The 13,830-nt window shown below is 42.1% G+C and overlaps 1 protein-coding gene across 2 annotated transcripts in view; it reads left to right on the top strand.

Moving 5' to 3' along the window:
• The first annotated feature begins 3,772 nt into the window (after positions 1-3,772).
• ptpdc1a (protein tyrosine phosphatase domain containing 1a) overlaps positions 3,773-13,830 on the top strand; it is a 67,415-nt gene continuing 57,357 nt past the window's right edge. Inside the window, exon 1 of one of the 2 annotated variants that reach the window (XM_039798441.1) lies at positions 3,773-3,995. The gene's annotated coding sequence lies outside the window, so the exon portion shown is untranslated. The remainder of the gene's footprint in view (positions 3,996-13,830) is intronic. The other variant, XM_039798440.1, reaches the window with a different exon arrangement.

Genomic DNA, 13,830 nt, shown 5'->3' with positions numbered 1-13,830 from the left:
AATTAATTACATGTATTAAAAATGTGTCATAAATTAAAGAATTACAAAAATCCCACATGCGTCTTCATCAGATTTTACTAAATAAACACACAAAACGTATTGATCCAAAAGTTTTCTAAATATACAAACATGAACAAAATATTGCTGAAGTTATTTGAACTCTGTAAATTTTTTTTTTGAGGTGTGCTCATTTTTATGAGCAGTGTGTTTTAATAGTTTCAGCTGCAATAGAAATGGTGTCACGCCGTTTTGCACCGGGTCATTACAAGCATACAAAGTAACGACGTGAAAGACAGAAGCCTTAGCTTTCTTCTGCAGAAAGAATGAATGTTCTAGCTGTTATGGTTTTTATTGTAGATCAATCCATCCATCCATCCAACCGGATCATGGAAACAACAATCTCCCACGCCCGCTGGCGGGAGGTCCGTTCTCTTAGGGTTAAACAACTGGAGGAGGAGAGATCACAGCTCAGTCGACATATGCTGCTCGCTCATCCAACAGTCGAAGCTTGGAATATGGTGAGGAAAAGGAAACGGCGGCACAGGGCACCCATGGCCCTTGCTGACCCCCCCTTCCCAGGCTGCATCAATAGAGACACCCCATTACAGCGCTGTCTATTAATGAACACTATACTCTGCATGATGTTGTTAGAAGGCACATCTCAGCTGGTATAGCGGCTTTGACTAACATACCTAACCCTTGTTGTGGCCACCATTCCCTTTTTGCTGCGGATCAGCGTGCACAACTAACCCTCCAGGTTAGCACAGCCCTATCTAAGACCCTGTTTACACCTACATGGTTATTTTTACAAACGGAGACATTTCCCTTCGTTTGTACCCTTCGTTTACACGCAAACGGAGAATTCGCCTCTGAAACCGAGTCTTTCTAAAAACTCCGGCCAGAGTGGATATTTTTGAAATCTTCGTTTGCACGTTTGCATGTAAACTGAGACAAACGGAGGTTTAGGCAGCCGAGAGAGAGAAAGAGGAAGGGATTCGTTGCTGTTGTTGCTATTTTTGGGATTCTGATTGGCTAACGTGGGCTTGAGCTTCTCGTTACACTGCCACCTACAGGTTTGGCATGCTCTTGACTGCATTGACGGCATATATACACGGGTACATGTAAACGAACACTTTTCTGAAAACTGACAGCTGTGCACGATGTTATTTTTGAAAACGGAGAGGTTGAAATGTCCGTTTATGAAAATAGCTGGCCACGTGTAAACGTAGCATAAGAAACGTCCTTGTGCATCTCCGCAGTATATAGGCAGGCCAGAAGAGACCCTCCCACTGTGGTCCGAGCACACTTTACACGCAGCGTGGCAGTCAAGAACTTCACTCTTATATCTGTCTTGTAGTAGAACATTACAGTGAACATGTGTTTTACAGTACAGTGTGAATACAAAGACCTAATGACTTGGCAAGAACGGTCATGCTCATGAGGAGGATAGTCGTTCTTAAACTAGCAAAGACACTTCCGTCGGGCATTGCGCTGCGCCGTGCCAGGTGCAAGATAGAGCCCCTTGACTCTGTGTGGAGATGTATAGCAGATCAGTTGGCGATGTCCCATGATTAAAGACAATACATTTAATACAAGGGGAGCAAATATCTGGCTACCGTATAACTGATAACAATTAACACAATGTACTATAAATCTTAACATAAATAACTCAAGCATCAAGTTTACCGCAAACATAAATGTAGGAGCCAAAAAGAAAGACGGAATGGACCCTGGAGCTGGTCTGGCACTGTGCTATGGACAGCTTCGGTTACAGGTACCCTTCAGTAGAGTAGTACTTCCTGCCTGAAGTACTTAAATATCCGTTATTATTATAAAATAACAATAAATTAATATTATTCATAAACACTATACAGATGAACTTGAAGGTTTTTCCATGTTGACTCACTACAATTGATAAATTGGTACCAATTTAGCCTAATTTTACATATTCATCCTGGTTTGCGATTCTGCCCTACAAAATAAACGTAAAGTGGACATTAGCCCACAATTTAAATGTATTACATGTTGATGATACAACATGTGTGTTTGTGTAGTCCTCTTTCCAGGTTACCTGGTGGAGAGGAGGTCATGTGGCTTAGGCTTGGGCTGTTTGGTGACACCTTGAAGCTGCTTGACATCCTCCTGGATCTATTTTCTTCAATGCTTACAATTTATGTATACTTTTGTCATTTGGTCTATACTGTAATTTTATTCTGTTGGTCTTTTCTGGACACACATCTATTGCATGTCTGTCCATACATGGAGATGGATTCCTCCTCAGTTTCTCTTCCTGAAGTTTCTACCCTTTATCAGCAAACGTAACTTACATGCAAGAGTTGTGTTTAGCAAAATCAAATCCAATCACTAATAGGATTAAAATATTAAAATACTGAGGGGAGTACTGGAATCATATGTCAAAGTTAAATACATAAAAGGCAACAATAAATTGTGATTTAACATTAAATTTCAATAAATCTGATAGTTATACAGATATGGTAATGGATTATCATGCTGATTCTAGGATTGTTTATACACCAAGCTCCAAAGTGGGCCAAAAATGTAATGTTGTAATAGGGGTCTAATTTACATAAATTACAAGCAAAATCTAAGAGGAATTCTTTGGATAAAAGCCACCAGCTCCACACTGGGAATTAATGGAATTTTAAAACTGGCCAGTTTATGTCAAACGAGCAGGACTTTGGGGTCAACTTCAGGATCTGGGCCTAGGTCCCTAATGTAAAAGCCCCCTTACTGCCTTATATTCCATTATATTTTTATACTTTGAATTGTCACTTGTATTTCTTTCACATAAATGAAGTCATTTCCAACATAATATGGTGCATTAAAAAAATTATCAGAATGCAGAAAATGAAGTGTTTGACGCTGAAAATGTCCTACTCCCCACTTTCATATGTTCCCCCAAAAAGGCCCATTCTGAGCCAGAAAACAAAAATGTATATAGTCTAATTTTTATATTTTATATATATATATATATATATATATATATATATATATATATATATATATATATATATATATATAATTAGACTACAGCCCTGGGTGGAGATCTCAACACCCCCAATGTTGAACCCAAAGTTACGCAGAAACATTGCAGAAATATAGTCATCAAATATTGTGTTATACAAGATAATAATGAATTATATTAATAAAGCGTCCTTGAGCAAGATACAGAACCCAGAGTTGCTCCCCGGACGCTATGTCCACTGCTCAAATATTAAAAGTCTTCTTTTTTCTTAATAAACAGCCACTAGGCTGCACCAGAGGATTTCAGAACAAGATATACTCTTTTTTTTTCAGGGTACTTGTGTCAGCCAGTTGTCACAGAAGCAATAATGTTAGTCGCAGACTGAGCACTGGTTATTTTAAAGATAAGAAAAAATGTTTTTCTTATGGATTTCAATCATACCAATGAACACAAAAAAACCTATGTCAAGTAAACTACATACAGTATATTCCTAATGTGAATACCATTGGACAATTCTACATGATGGCCAAGAATCAAATAAAATGTAATTTAGCACAATAATAAGGTCATTATAAACTTTAATTATGAATTACTGGGATTTTAAAATGAATCAACACATTTGTTTTTTTTTTACAAAAGAACAGGAAAAACAAGTAAAAAGAAATACAGATAGAGTTGTTACAGGACTGTAAATACAGGCTTTCGGCACTTTGTTGTGGAAGAAAAGTATAACTCTCAGTCTGTGGTGAAATCAGAAGAATTTTAGAGGTGTCTGTAGTTTCATGACGTCATAGTCCCATGACGTCAGTGGACCATTCTACATGACAACACGTCGTCAGGTTGCTAAGTTAGCTTGTGAGCTAGCTGCACTTAGCGGACCAAATGATGTGGCTAGAGAAAAACCCGGGTTTGCTACATGTCAGCCATAAAACAACCATGGACTCAGAGAGATGAATCGACAATGTCAGATATTGTAAAGACAGCTCCGGACTCAGACTACAGGAGAACGGTAAGCTAGGCCTTCTCTAGCCACCATGCTAGCTTCAGTTAACGTAGCTAAATGCTGGCTGTACGTTACATTAAGCTAATTAGCTAACGTGAGCTTGCAGCATCAGCACCAGACACATTAACGTTACGGTACGGCCAACGTTACACTTGCACAACACTCAAGAAGTTAACTTAACGTTAGTCTGCCTGTGCCACAATACTAACGTTGCTAACGCAGTGTCAGTGAGCTTTAACGTTAGGCTCAACACATTAATAAGAGAGCTGACGTTAACAGACAGATAGATGCTTGTTCGCTGACTGTAGTGGCCTGCACATGGCTGCATGCTCATCACCAGCCTGTGCTGAAGACACCGCCAGATTCTTGGAATTTGCTGTCAGATTTACAGGTTAATCACAGGTGGTGTTCAAAATCAGAATCAGCTTTAATGTCCAAGACAGCGTGGACATATACAGGGATTTTGACTCCGGCTTTTTGTTGCTCTCAAAGTAACGTTACACAGAAATGGACATGGCTAAAAACAAGGACAACAAAGCTGAACAAAGCAAACATAAACATCTGAGTAAAGTTACTGTGTGCAGATATACGTTTGTATATTAAAAAGTGTATACATTACGGGAGAAAGGGGGAGGGGAGAAATGGACTTTTCAGCATGGGCCTGTCTCTCTCAGCCCCTACCAATATATCACTTTTTATCTGCTGTACACCTGACTGTCTTATATGCTATATTAGCCCTCCTACACAATCTGGACTGTGGTCATAACATCTACATCTTATAACTTATTCCCTGTTATATATGGTTCTTAAAGTATATCATTTCTTTTCCTGTTTGTCAAGCAATTCTATTATGTTTACATTATTGTCTTTTCATAGTTAATAATAATAATAATAATAATAATAATAATAAGCTATTGCACTGGTCAATCCCTGCACTGTTCACTTTTGCACTACCACCATTGCACACACTCTACCTTAGCACCTTATCATGGTCATTGCATCACATGGCCAGTCCATACCAGACCTTTGTAATCACTTCACAAATTGTTAACTTTCTGTGAGTGATTTGAGATATATGTGTGTATGTGTATTTGTTGTGTTATGGTTGTCTAAGCTACTGGATGCCTAAAATTTCATTGCAATGGTGCAATTGGGGAAAGTTGCTGAATTTCAACTTTTCTGAAGAGAATCATCCAGTGGACATTTAGCGGCGGGTAAACACAGACCTGGTACTGGTGCCATTCATCTGCATGTACAGCAGTACAGAAAATTGGCAAACTGTGCCTTAAAGAGCAATGTGCAGGTTGGACACCCCTATACAGCATAGTGTATATTAATGATAAACAACTATATTTTCAAAACTGGAGGAATATATAACCGCCATAAACGATATTTTGAGATAAAATTGTGATAAAATAACTTCCGCATCTATCTATCACTGACCGGAAGTGACGTAACGCGAGGGAGTCTGGTCAAGTTCATGCTCAAATTACAATGGACGTGGATGAAGAAACCGAGCTCTCCAACGTTGGCGAACATGCCTATGATGGCACACAGGCCTATAATTATGAGCCTCCTGGAAGAGATAGAGGTCAGGGGGAGATCAGGGGGAGGAACAATGGGCAGAAGAGAGAAGTAGAGTTGCGAACCAGTGGCGAATAGGGCAAGTGACTGTGTGAGTTACTGTGTAGTATGGTGGCTAACTGTGGTTCATCTAGGCTAGTACATTGGTCTTATACAAAAAAATCTGCTTTAGCAAACATACTTTCGACCATGTTTTAGATTAAACATACATGTAGATTGTCTTAATTTAAGCCAGCAACGTTTTGTTTTTGTGATATTCTACAACCTAAGATTTTAACGCTCAGACAGCTGTGGAGTCCATCAGAGCCATGGATGTATTAAGAGAAGCAGGTTAGCACTAGCACATAGTCGTTTTGTTGGCTAGGTGTTTAGTGCGGACATTGTGAGGCTATGGCGTCGGCGGTGGACCGCATGTGTTGTCGAGAGGTGGATGCCTACTGGGCACTAGTTGAGGGTTTAGTCCCGGCCTCGGACATTACCTGCCTGACGCTCCATCCCGGCTTTGATGCCTGCTGCCTCAACCCGTTCTCGCTGCAGGTAGCATACCTCAACTTCAGGCATGAGTATGGCCATCTCCAAGCCAACAGACCAGAGTATGTTTAGACGAGACTAATTTATAACACTATTATATTATTATACACTTCTATTATAGTTGTCAGTTTTCTAAACAAATAAACTGTATCAAAAATAATTAATGTACATACTGTAACTACTTATATATAGCCATATTCTACTGCTCTTCATACTATTCCTCCTGCACATACAGTACACTTATTCTTACGTTACCGTTTCTGCACTACAATGGTACTGTTACCACACTGCACATATATATGGTTCATACTGAATATCCATATTTATTCTGTTTTTCTTATAATTTATTCTGTTAATACCCTGCATATATATCTATATTCTTACTATGTTACTCCTACTACATTGCACATATCTGTACATGTTCATTACTTACACTTACTTATACATATTTGATTTTGTTTCACTTCTGGTTGGACGCAAACTGCATTTTGTTGTCTTTGTACTTGTACTCTGCACAATGACAATAAAGTATAATCTAATCTAATGTGCATTATTGATGCTGAGGGATTAGCAGATTTTTAAACTCTGATGTGCATACATACCTTTATGGAATAGAATAACTGAAAATGTTACATCAAATAAGTCTATCACTCTTGATCATATTGACTGTTAACAGGATTATCAATATCAACATTGCACCCATATCATTCTCCAGGCAATTCCGATACACAGCCTACAGGCAGGTGGTCCGATAGACATATGGGTTTCTGGGCAGGGAGATCAGGAAGGCAATACCAGCTTGTGTTGTGGCCGCAATCAGGAGGCAGTTTCCAGAGGAAGGGAGGCAATCAATAAATATATTTTCTTTTCACAAAATGAACACAATCACAAAGTGTCTTGTTGTATAAAATGTATTCATAATTTAATTGATAGTAACTAGGAGTGTTGGGCAAGTTACTTCCAAAATTTAGTTCATTATAGATTACTAGTTATTGTCATTTCAGAGTAATTAGTTATATTACAGTCTCTGAATTGTAATGCTTTACACTACCTTTGCATTACTTTAGTTTGACGTTGCAGGTAGCTTGTGAATTTCACCACCAGATCAATAAAGTCTCATCTTTATCAACTTTAATACATCATAACAAGAGTTCTCTCAAGACACTTTACAAATAGAGTAGGTATAATTTACACTATAATTTGGAGATGTTACACTATAATTTACAGGGACCCAACAATTCTAGTAATTCCCCCAAGAGCAAGCATTCAGTGTGACAGTGGCAAGGAAAACCTCCCTCTCAGGAAGAAACCTGGGACAGACCCAGGCACTTGGTAGGCGGTGTCTGACGGGCCGGTTGGGGGTGTGATGAACAGTGGCAATAATAGTCACAATAAAGATAATTGAACTACGAGTATAAATAGTAGTTGCAGTAGTTCATGGTGTAGCAGGACGTGCATAGCAGGACCACGGCGACAGCTGCAGCCATGATTTAGGGGCCACCCTAGTCCAAGGAAAACTGCTAGGTGAGAAAAAAAAAAAAAAAAAAAAAAGAGTTGCACAACATCACATAGTCAGTGGTCACAACACATACAACCTAATACAGTCCAGTATGAAATGTCTTCTTCCTACCATTAGAAGTAATTTGTAAATGTTTATGTGTCATATACAGCTAATGATAGATACAAGTTACACTACCTGATGAGCTTTGCAGACATCTGATGTTGCACTGTGACCCACGACGAAGCACTAATGGCCCAGGATCCTGTAGAGAGAAGCCCTCTGTCAGGTGCATCTATCCCTTCATTACTGGCTGCACGCTCTGCCAAAATCTGAAAAACACGGAGGTTCAAAATCACTCACAAAAATAGGATACAAGCTCAGTTACCAACTGGACCAGTAATAATAAAAAAAGAGAAATAAAACCAAAGCAGCTCTGACGTGTCAAAACCTCTAGTGAGATTTCAGCAAATTGATTAATATATCATTTTGGACTTTGTAAATTACCAGAGAGTAGCCTACCGGGATACAAAATCGTGCGGGAAAATGGTCTGAATTGAAATGCAGGGGAAACTGGAGTTTTGTGCTAGCTAGCTGCCTGCCAACAGCTCATAGCTAGCTTAATAAAATGCGGGGGAAACGGGGGTGTTTGTGCTAGCTAGCTGCATGCCAACAGCTCATAGCTAGCTTAATAAAATGCGGGGGAAACGGGGGTGTTTTTGCTAGCTAGCTGCATGCCAACAGCTCATAGCTAGCTTAATAAAATGCGGGAGAAACGAGGGTGTTTGGGCTGGCTAGCTGCCAACAGCTCATAGCTAGCTTAATAAAATGCGGGGGAAACGGGGGTGTTTGTGCTAGCTAGCTGCCTGCCAACAGCTCACAGCTAGCTTAATAAAATGCGGGGAAAACGGGGGTGTTTGGGCTAGCTAGATGCTAACAGCTCACAGCTAGCTTAATAAAATGAGGGGAAAACGGGGGTGTTTGGGCTAGCTAGCTGCCAACAGCTCATAGCTAGCTTAATGCAAACTGCATTGATTTCAAGGCAGACAATTACGAAAACCTGTTCCAAAGCTCAGTCTCTCCCTCCCTCTGTATACTGAAGCCCTGATGCTAGGATTTTGCAGTCAGCGCATTTTTAATCCAGATGAGGGAATGATTTCAGACGCAATTTTAGCTACTCCTGTCATCAAGTCATCAGCTACCAAATGTTTGCTAATGCAATAGCCAAGCTAACATGTATGTTACTAGTTAGATGGTGGATTGCCCAATACATACACGCTCAAATCACTTCTTTATTCTGAAATTATTAGACTAAAACATTACGAAATCAGCCAAATTAAGAGTTACAAGAATTAAAAGTAAGACTTACTCTGCTAGGAGCTCTTTTTCGGTGCATGGAATTTCTGCAAGTGCTAGCACTTGGTCCTCCAGTGCTGCCCACGCCAGATTCAGGTGAAAGCTTTGATGGTGGTGGACTTGATTCCATCGAGTGCACCGAGGGAACAGTATCAGTAATCAGCCTCACATTGTCCTTACTCCAAAATCCCATCCGAGACTCCAACAAATCTCCAGGTCTATAACTCTCCGGAGTGAAATGAGCACCACAAACGACCGAGTGCGGTGACAGACGCGGCAGTGAAGTCTGCTCACTTCACCTGCACAAAACGCACCCAAAAACGAAAAACCTTGCTTTTCCTACAAGGAAAATTATGTACACAATTTCCTGACAGGCTGGACTTTGTGCAACCAGCACAAACACAATAATTTACCATTATGACTTACATAAACTTTCTCTATAGCTCTCTCTCTCTCACCACTGTAGAGTGAGAAGAAACCTATTGTTTACCTCTGCCTACCTCTGCGTTGCTAGCGGGAAAGGCTATTTCAGAGCCTAGCTTAAAAATGGGCACCCTTTCATCAAAGTTTCTGCTTTAGGGTTTGTGTAACATAGCAATTTCTACATATGTGTTTTTAAAAGACCTCTTCAGACAACATTAAGTATTAATTCAGTTATGAATTCAACCTGCACATTGCTCTTTAAGTTACCACAAGGGCACAATGCGATTATCCTGGAAATGAACGTCATTGATCCAGATCAGGCTAAACATACGTTGGCCATTTTTCTTTATTAGAATACTCACATCCCACTCTCATGAGCAGCATCCCTGAACGATATATCATAGCCTTCACGACATCTCACTCATTTCCATCAACAACACATTCCCAGTGGACATGAGAGTTTTGGTTCCTTTTTTCCTGATTAGTGGTTGAGTGAAGAGATTTTTGGAAGTCACTTTATTAGCTCAGTTTCATATAATTGTTAATATTTGATGCACGTACGCGTCACATCTGTCATGAAGAACACCTGTGATTCCACCAGCTTGTTATCAAGAGCTTCCTATAAACAATGCCAAGTGGTGTCAGGCTCCAGCAGGACAGACTGCTGAACGGATTGGATAGGCTTCTTTCCGGCTGTCATGTTGGAAGCACTTCAACCAGTGTCATACCAGGTTTTGGGCCTGCCGTTAGTTTGTAACAAGAAGTGTGGATTACAGTGTAAAAGAAGTCCCAAAACAGTTGTGGATGGAAAAAGACAGGTTTTAACTGTACACTGTCAATTATTCAAAGACTACAGAAGCCTGAAGCCTCAGGACTACTTACTAACAGGCATAGTGACATAAATGTGACCTTTTTATTTATTTATTACCCGAGTACCAGTGTGGGCTAGAAGATCAACAATGGTCCACTGGTGACCGACTTTGACATTTCCCAGTGTACAAAGCACAGCAACAATAACATCTAAAAAAGTGGCAGAATGACGTTAAATACCTACAATAAAGTGCAAAGTGACCAGACATGTTCGAATACATGACCAACATCTCTTCCATCGTAACACAAATTGTCCCCATCACCAGCATAGACATCATCATCATCATCATCATCATCATCATCATCATCATCATCATCATCACCATCACCATCATCACCGTCAACACAAACCACATCATATCGCTAACTAAACTACACACTTTGCCAAGTGAATTGCCTACCTCCTCCCCCAGACCAAGTTTAATAATAATAATAAATTTAATAGCGCTTTTCATGGACTCAAAGTCGCTTTACATGGGAGGTATATCACAAAAACAGAACAAAACAAACAAAACACAACAAGATTCAGACACGGGGAGGGGGTCGTGGGGCTAGGGATAGGCAGAGGTGAAGAGATGGGTCTTGAGGCGGGACTGGAAGATGATGAGGGACTCAGAGGTGCGGATCTCTTGGGGGAGGGAGTTGCAGAGCCTGGGAGCTGCTCTGGAGAATGCTCTGTCCCCAAAACTGCAGAGTTTGGACTTTTGGATGGAGAGGAGACCAGCTTAGGTGGATCTGAGGGATCGTGAGGGTTGGTAGGGGGAGAGGAGGTCAGTGAGGTATGAGGGGGCCAGATGGTGGAGGGCTTTGTAGGTGAGGACCAGGATTTTGTAGGTGATCCGGTGGGAGATAGGAAGCCAGTGGAGTTGTTTAAGGACTGGAGTGATGTGGTGCCAGGATTTGGAGCGGGTGATAAGGCGGGCGGCTGAGTTCTGGACCAGTTGGAGTCGGTTGATGTTGGTAGAGCTGATGCCAAGGAGAAGTGAGTTGCAGTAGTCCAGTCGGGAGGAGATGAAGGCGTGAATGAGTCTTTCAGCAGCGGGGGGTGTGAGAGAGGGTCTGATTTTGGCGATGTTGCGGAGGTGAAAGAAGGAGGTTTTAATGACTTGACGGATGTGAGGCTCAAGGGAGAGGGTGGAATCAAAAATAACGCCAAGGTTGCGGGCCTGGGAAGATGGGGACACAATGGTGCCGTCGATGGTGAGGTTAGGGTTATTGGTTTTACTGAGTGTGTATTTGGAGCCAATGAGGAGGAATTCTGTTTTGTCGCTGTTGAGCTTGGAGGAAGTTGTGTTGCATTCAGGTTTTAATAGCTGACAGACAGGATTGTTGATGTGGGAGAGGGGAGGATTGTGGGGGATTTGGTGCTGAGGTAGATCTGGGTGTCATCGGCATAGCAGTGGAAGTCCAGGTTGAAGTGGCGGAGTATCTGACCAAGAGGGAGGATGTAGATGATGAAGAGGAGGGGGCCGAGTACGGTGCCTTGGGGAACACCATGAGTGACTGCTCCTGTGGCAGAGGTGTAGTTGTGGAGAGAGATGAAGTGGGATCTGTTGGATAGGTAGGAGTGGAGCCAGCTGAGTGCAGTACCTTCGATACCGAGGTCTTTTAGTCTGGTGAGCAGGATGTTATGGCTCACGGTATCGAAGGCTGCACTCAGGTCGAGGAGGATGAGGATGTTGAGGGAACCGGTGTCAGCAGAGGTGAGGAAGTCGTTGAGGACTTTGAGGAGAGCGGTTTCAAGTTTATAAGTGAAATGGCTCTGGGAATGAAGGAGGGCTTGTACCTGTTACTCTTAAGGCAGTTACACACCAACCAGACGGAAAAGCCAGTCAGACTGATCAGTCTCCCTGAGTTGGTCCAAAAAGTGCCTCAGAACACACCGAAGAGACGAGACGTAATACGTCTCCATAACAGCAGGCGGCGCTAATCTGTATTGTTGCCCAAAAAATTTTAACCGGCAGCTGATTGGACGAATGTGTCACGTCGGTTTGTTTTCTCCGGAAATTCAAAGACTGTTGTTCAGAATACAATCTCATATTGTACTAAAATAATTCACTGAAACATGTTTCTGAAAACATTTTAAGCGAGAAATAGGCCATGCAGTTGCTGAATCTGTCTTCATTTCAGATCAACAAAGGTCAGTTTAAAAGATTTTCCTCAGATTTTGAGAGACTCTAGTCACGCTCATTCCGCTCGCCATTTCCGGGTAAGTCCCAACTGCCCTGTCTCTGACTGAACATGTCAGGTCAGTCAAAATGAAGGCCGACAGCCCCTCAGACGGGCGACGGCACGGAACACACCAAACAGACTCGAGTCACTGACCTCGCCAGACTGTCCAAAGGCCGATTATTGGCCCGGTGTGTAGCTGCCTTTAGAGCCAGAAGACAAAATCTAAAATTCCAAGTAAAGGGGGTGATCGCTGTCGGACAGAATGGCTTCAGCCTTCCTCCCTACTTGTCTGTTGAACAAATCAATCAGTTAGCATACTCTGATGTACCACCAAGATCTTGCTCCCTATCCTGGATATTGCGTTTTAGGCCTTGATGCTGAGGTTGCCATACCAACTGATTAAAGAAAAGGTTCAAACGGACTCCGATATAACCTCTGTAAAATAGGATCATGAGGGTCTCAACGCGGAAACTGAGATAACAAACATTGCTGGCCCTTTATACGTAGCATCTCAGTGTTATAATTCAAATTCAGTCAATCAATAAAAATCCCCAGGTACTTGTATTACAATGTCTACCTTTGATGAGACTACTCTCAGGGGTTTATAGCTTGTTCCTAAAATCAATACTCATGTCCTTAGTTTTTGTTACATTCCGTTGAAGGAATGAACTGTCATACCACTGTACGAACTCATCAATAACAGGATCATTGCTGTTTTCACCAGCCTGAAGAAGAACTGTCATGACTATGATAGTTGTATGCAAACTTTAAAATGAACCTCGCTGTGCAACGGGCTGCGACCGTTATTAGTATAGAGAATACAGAGTAGCGGAGAAAGGATGCAGCCCTGAGGGGACCCTGAAGATGAGCTTTAATTCTTCTCTTCTCTTCTCTTCACTCTCTTGAGTTCTATTTCGTCAGATAGGCTTCAACCCTCCTAAGCCACGCTATGGGTTTATCCCTTCGCGCATGCGCAGTCGTGAAGATTTTCTTTCCTGCCCTTGCGTGCCGCACAGGCTTCAACTACGTCCGCAAATACTGTATAAAAACAGGGCGGACCCGTTGCTCTGCTCCCACTTTTTCTTCAAGCAAGCAGTATGAAGAAGGTTATCAAGACTACCGGCTCCAGCGGCGTCTGCCTCTGCCCCTCCTGCGAGGCCGGCTACATCTTCTCGCCGGACCTCTACCCCCGCTGCGAGACCTGCCTCGGTGCCTCTCACGCCAACAAGGCTCTCACCTCCGACGCCTCCTGCCCGTTCTGCGCCCACCTGCCTTCTAAAGAGCTTCAACGGTGGGCGGACGCTTTTCTGGCTTTTGAGGTCGACAGAGAGGGGGACGGCAGCTGGGCGGACCGACGTGACACCGTCGACGCCCTGGAACCGCTGGAAGAGGGCGTCTTCGACGGGC

This window comes from Perca fluviatilis, chromosome 4, assembly GCF_010015445.1.
Source record: "Perca fluviatilis chromosome 4, GENO_Pfluv_1.0, whole genome shotgun sequence".
NCBI lineage: Eukaryota > Metazoa > Chordata > Actinopteri > Perciformes > Percidae > Perca > Perca fluviatilis.
This window is presented reverse-complemented; position numbering and strand designations above follow the sequence as displayed.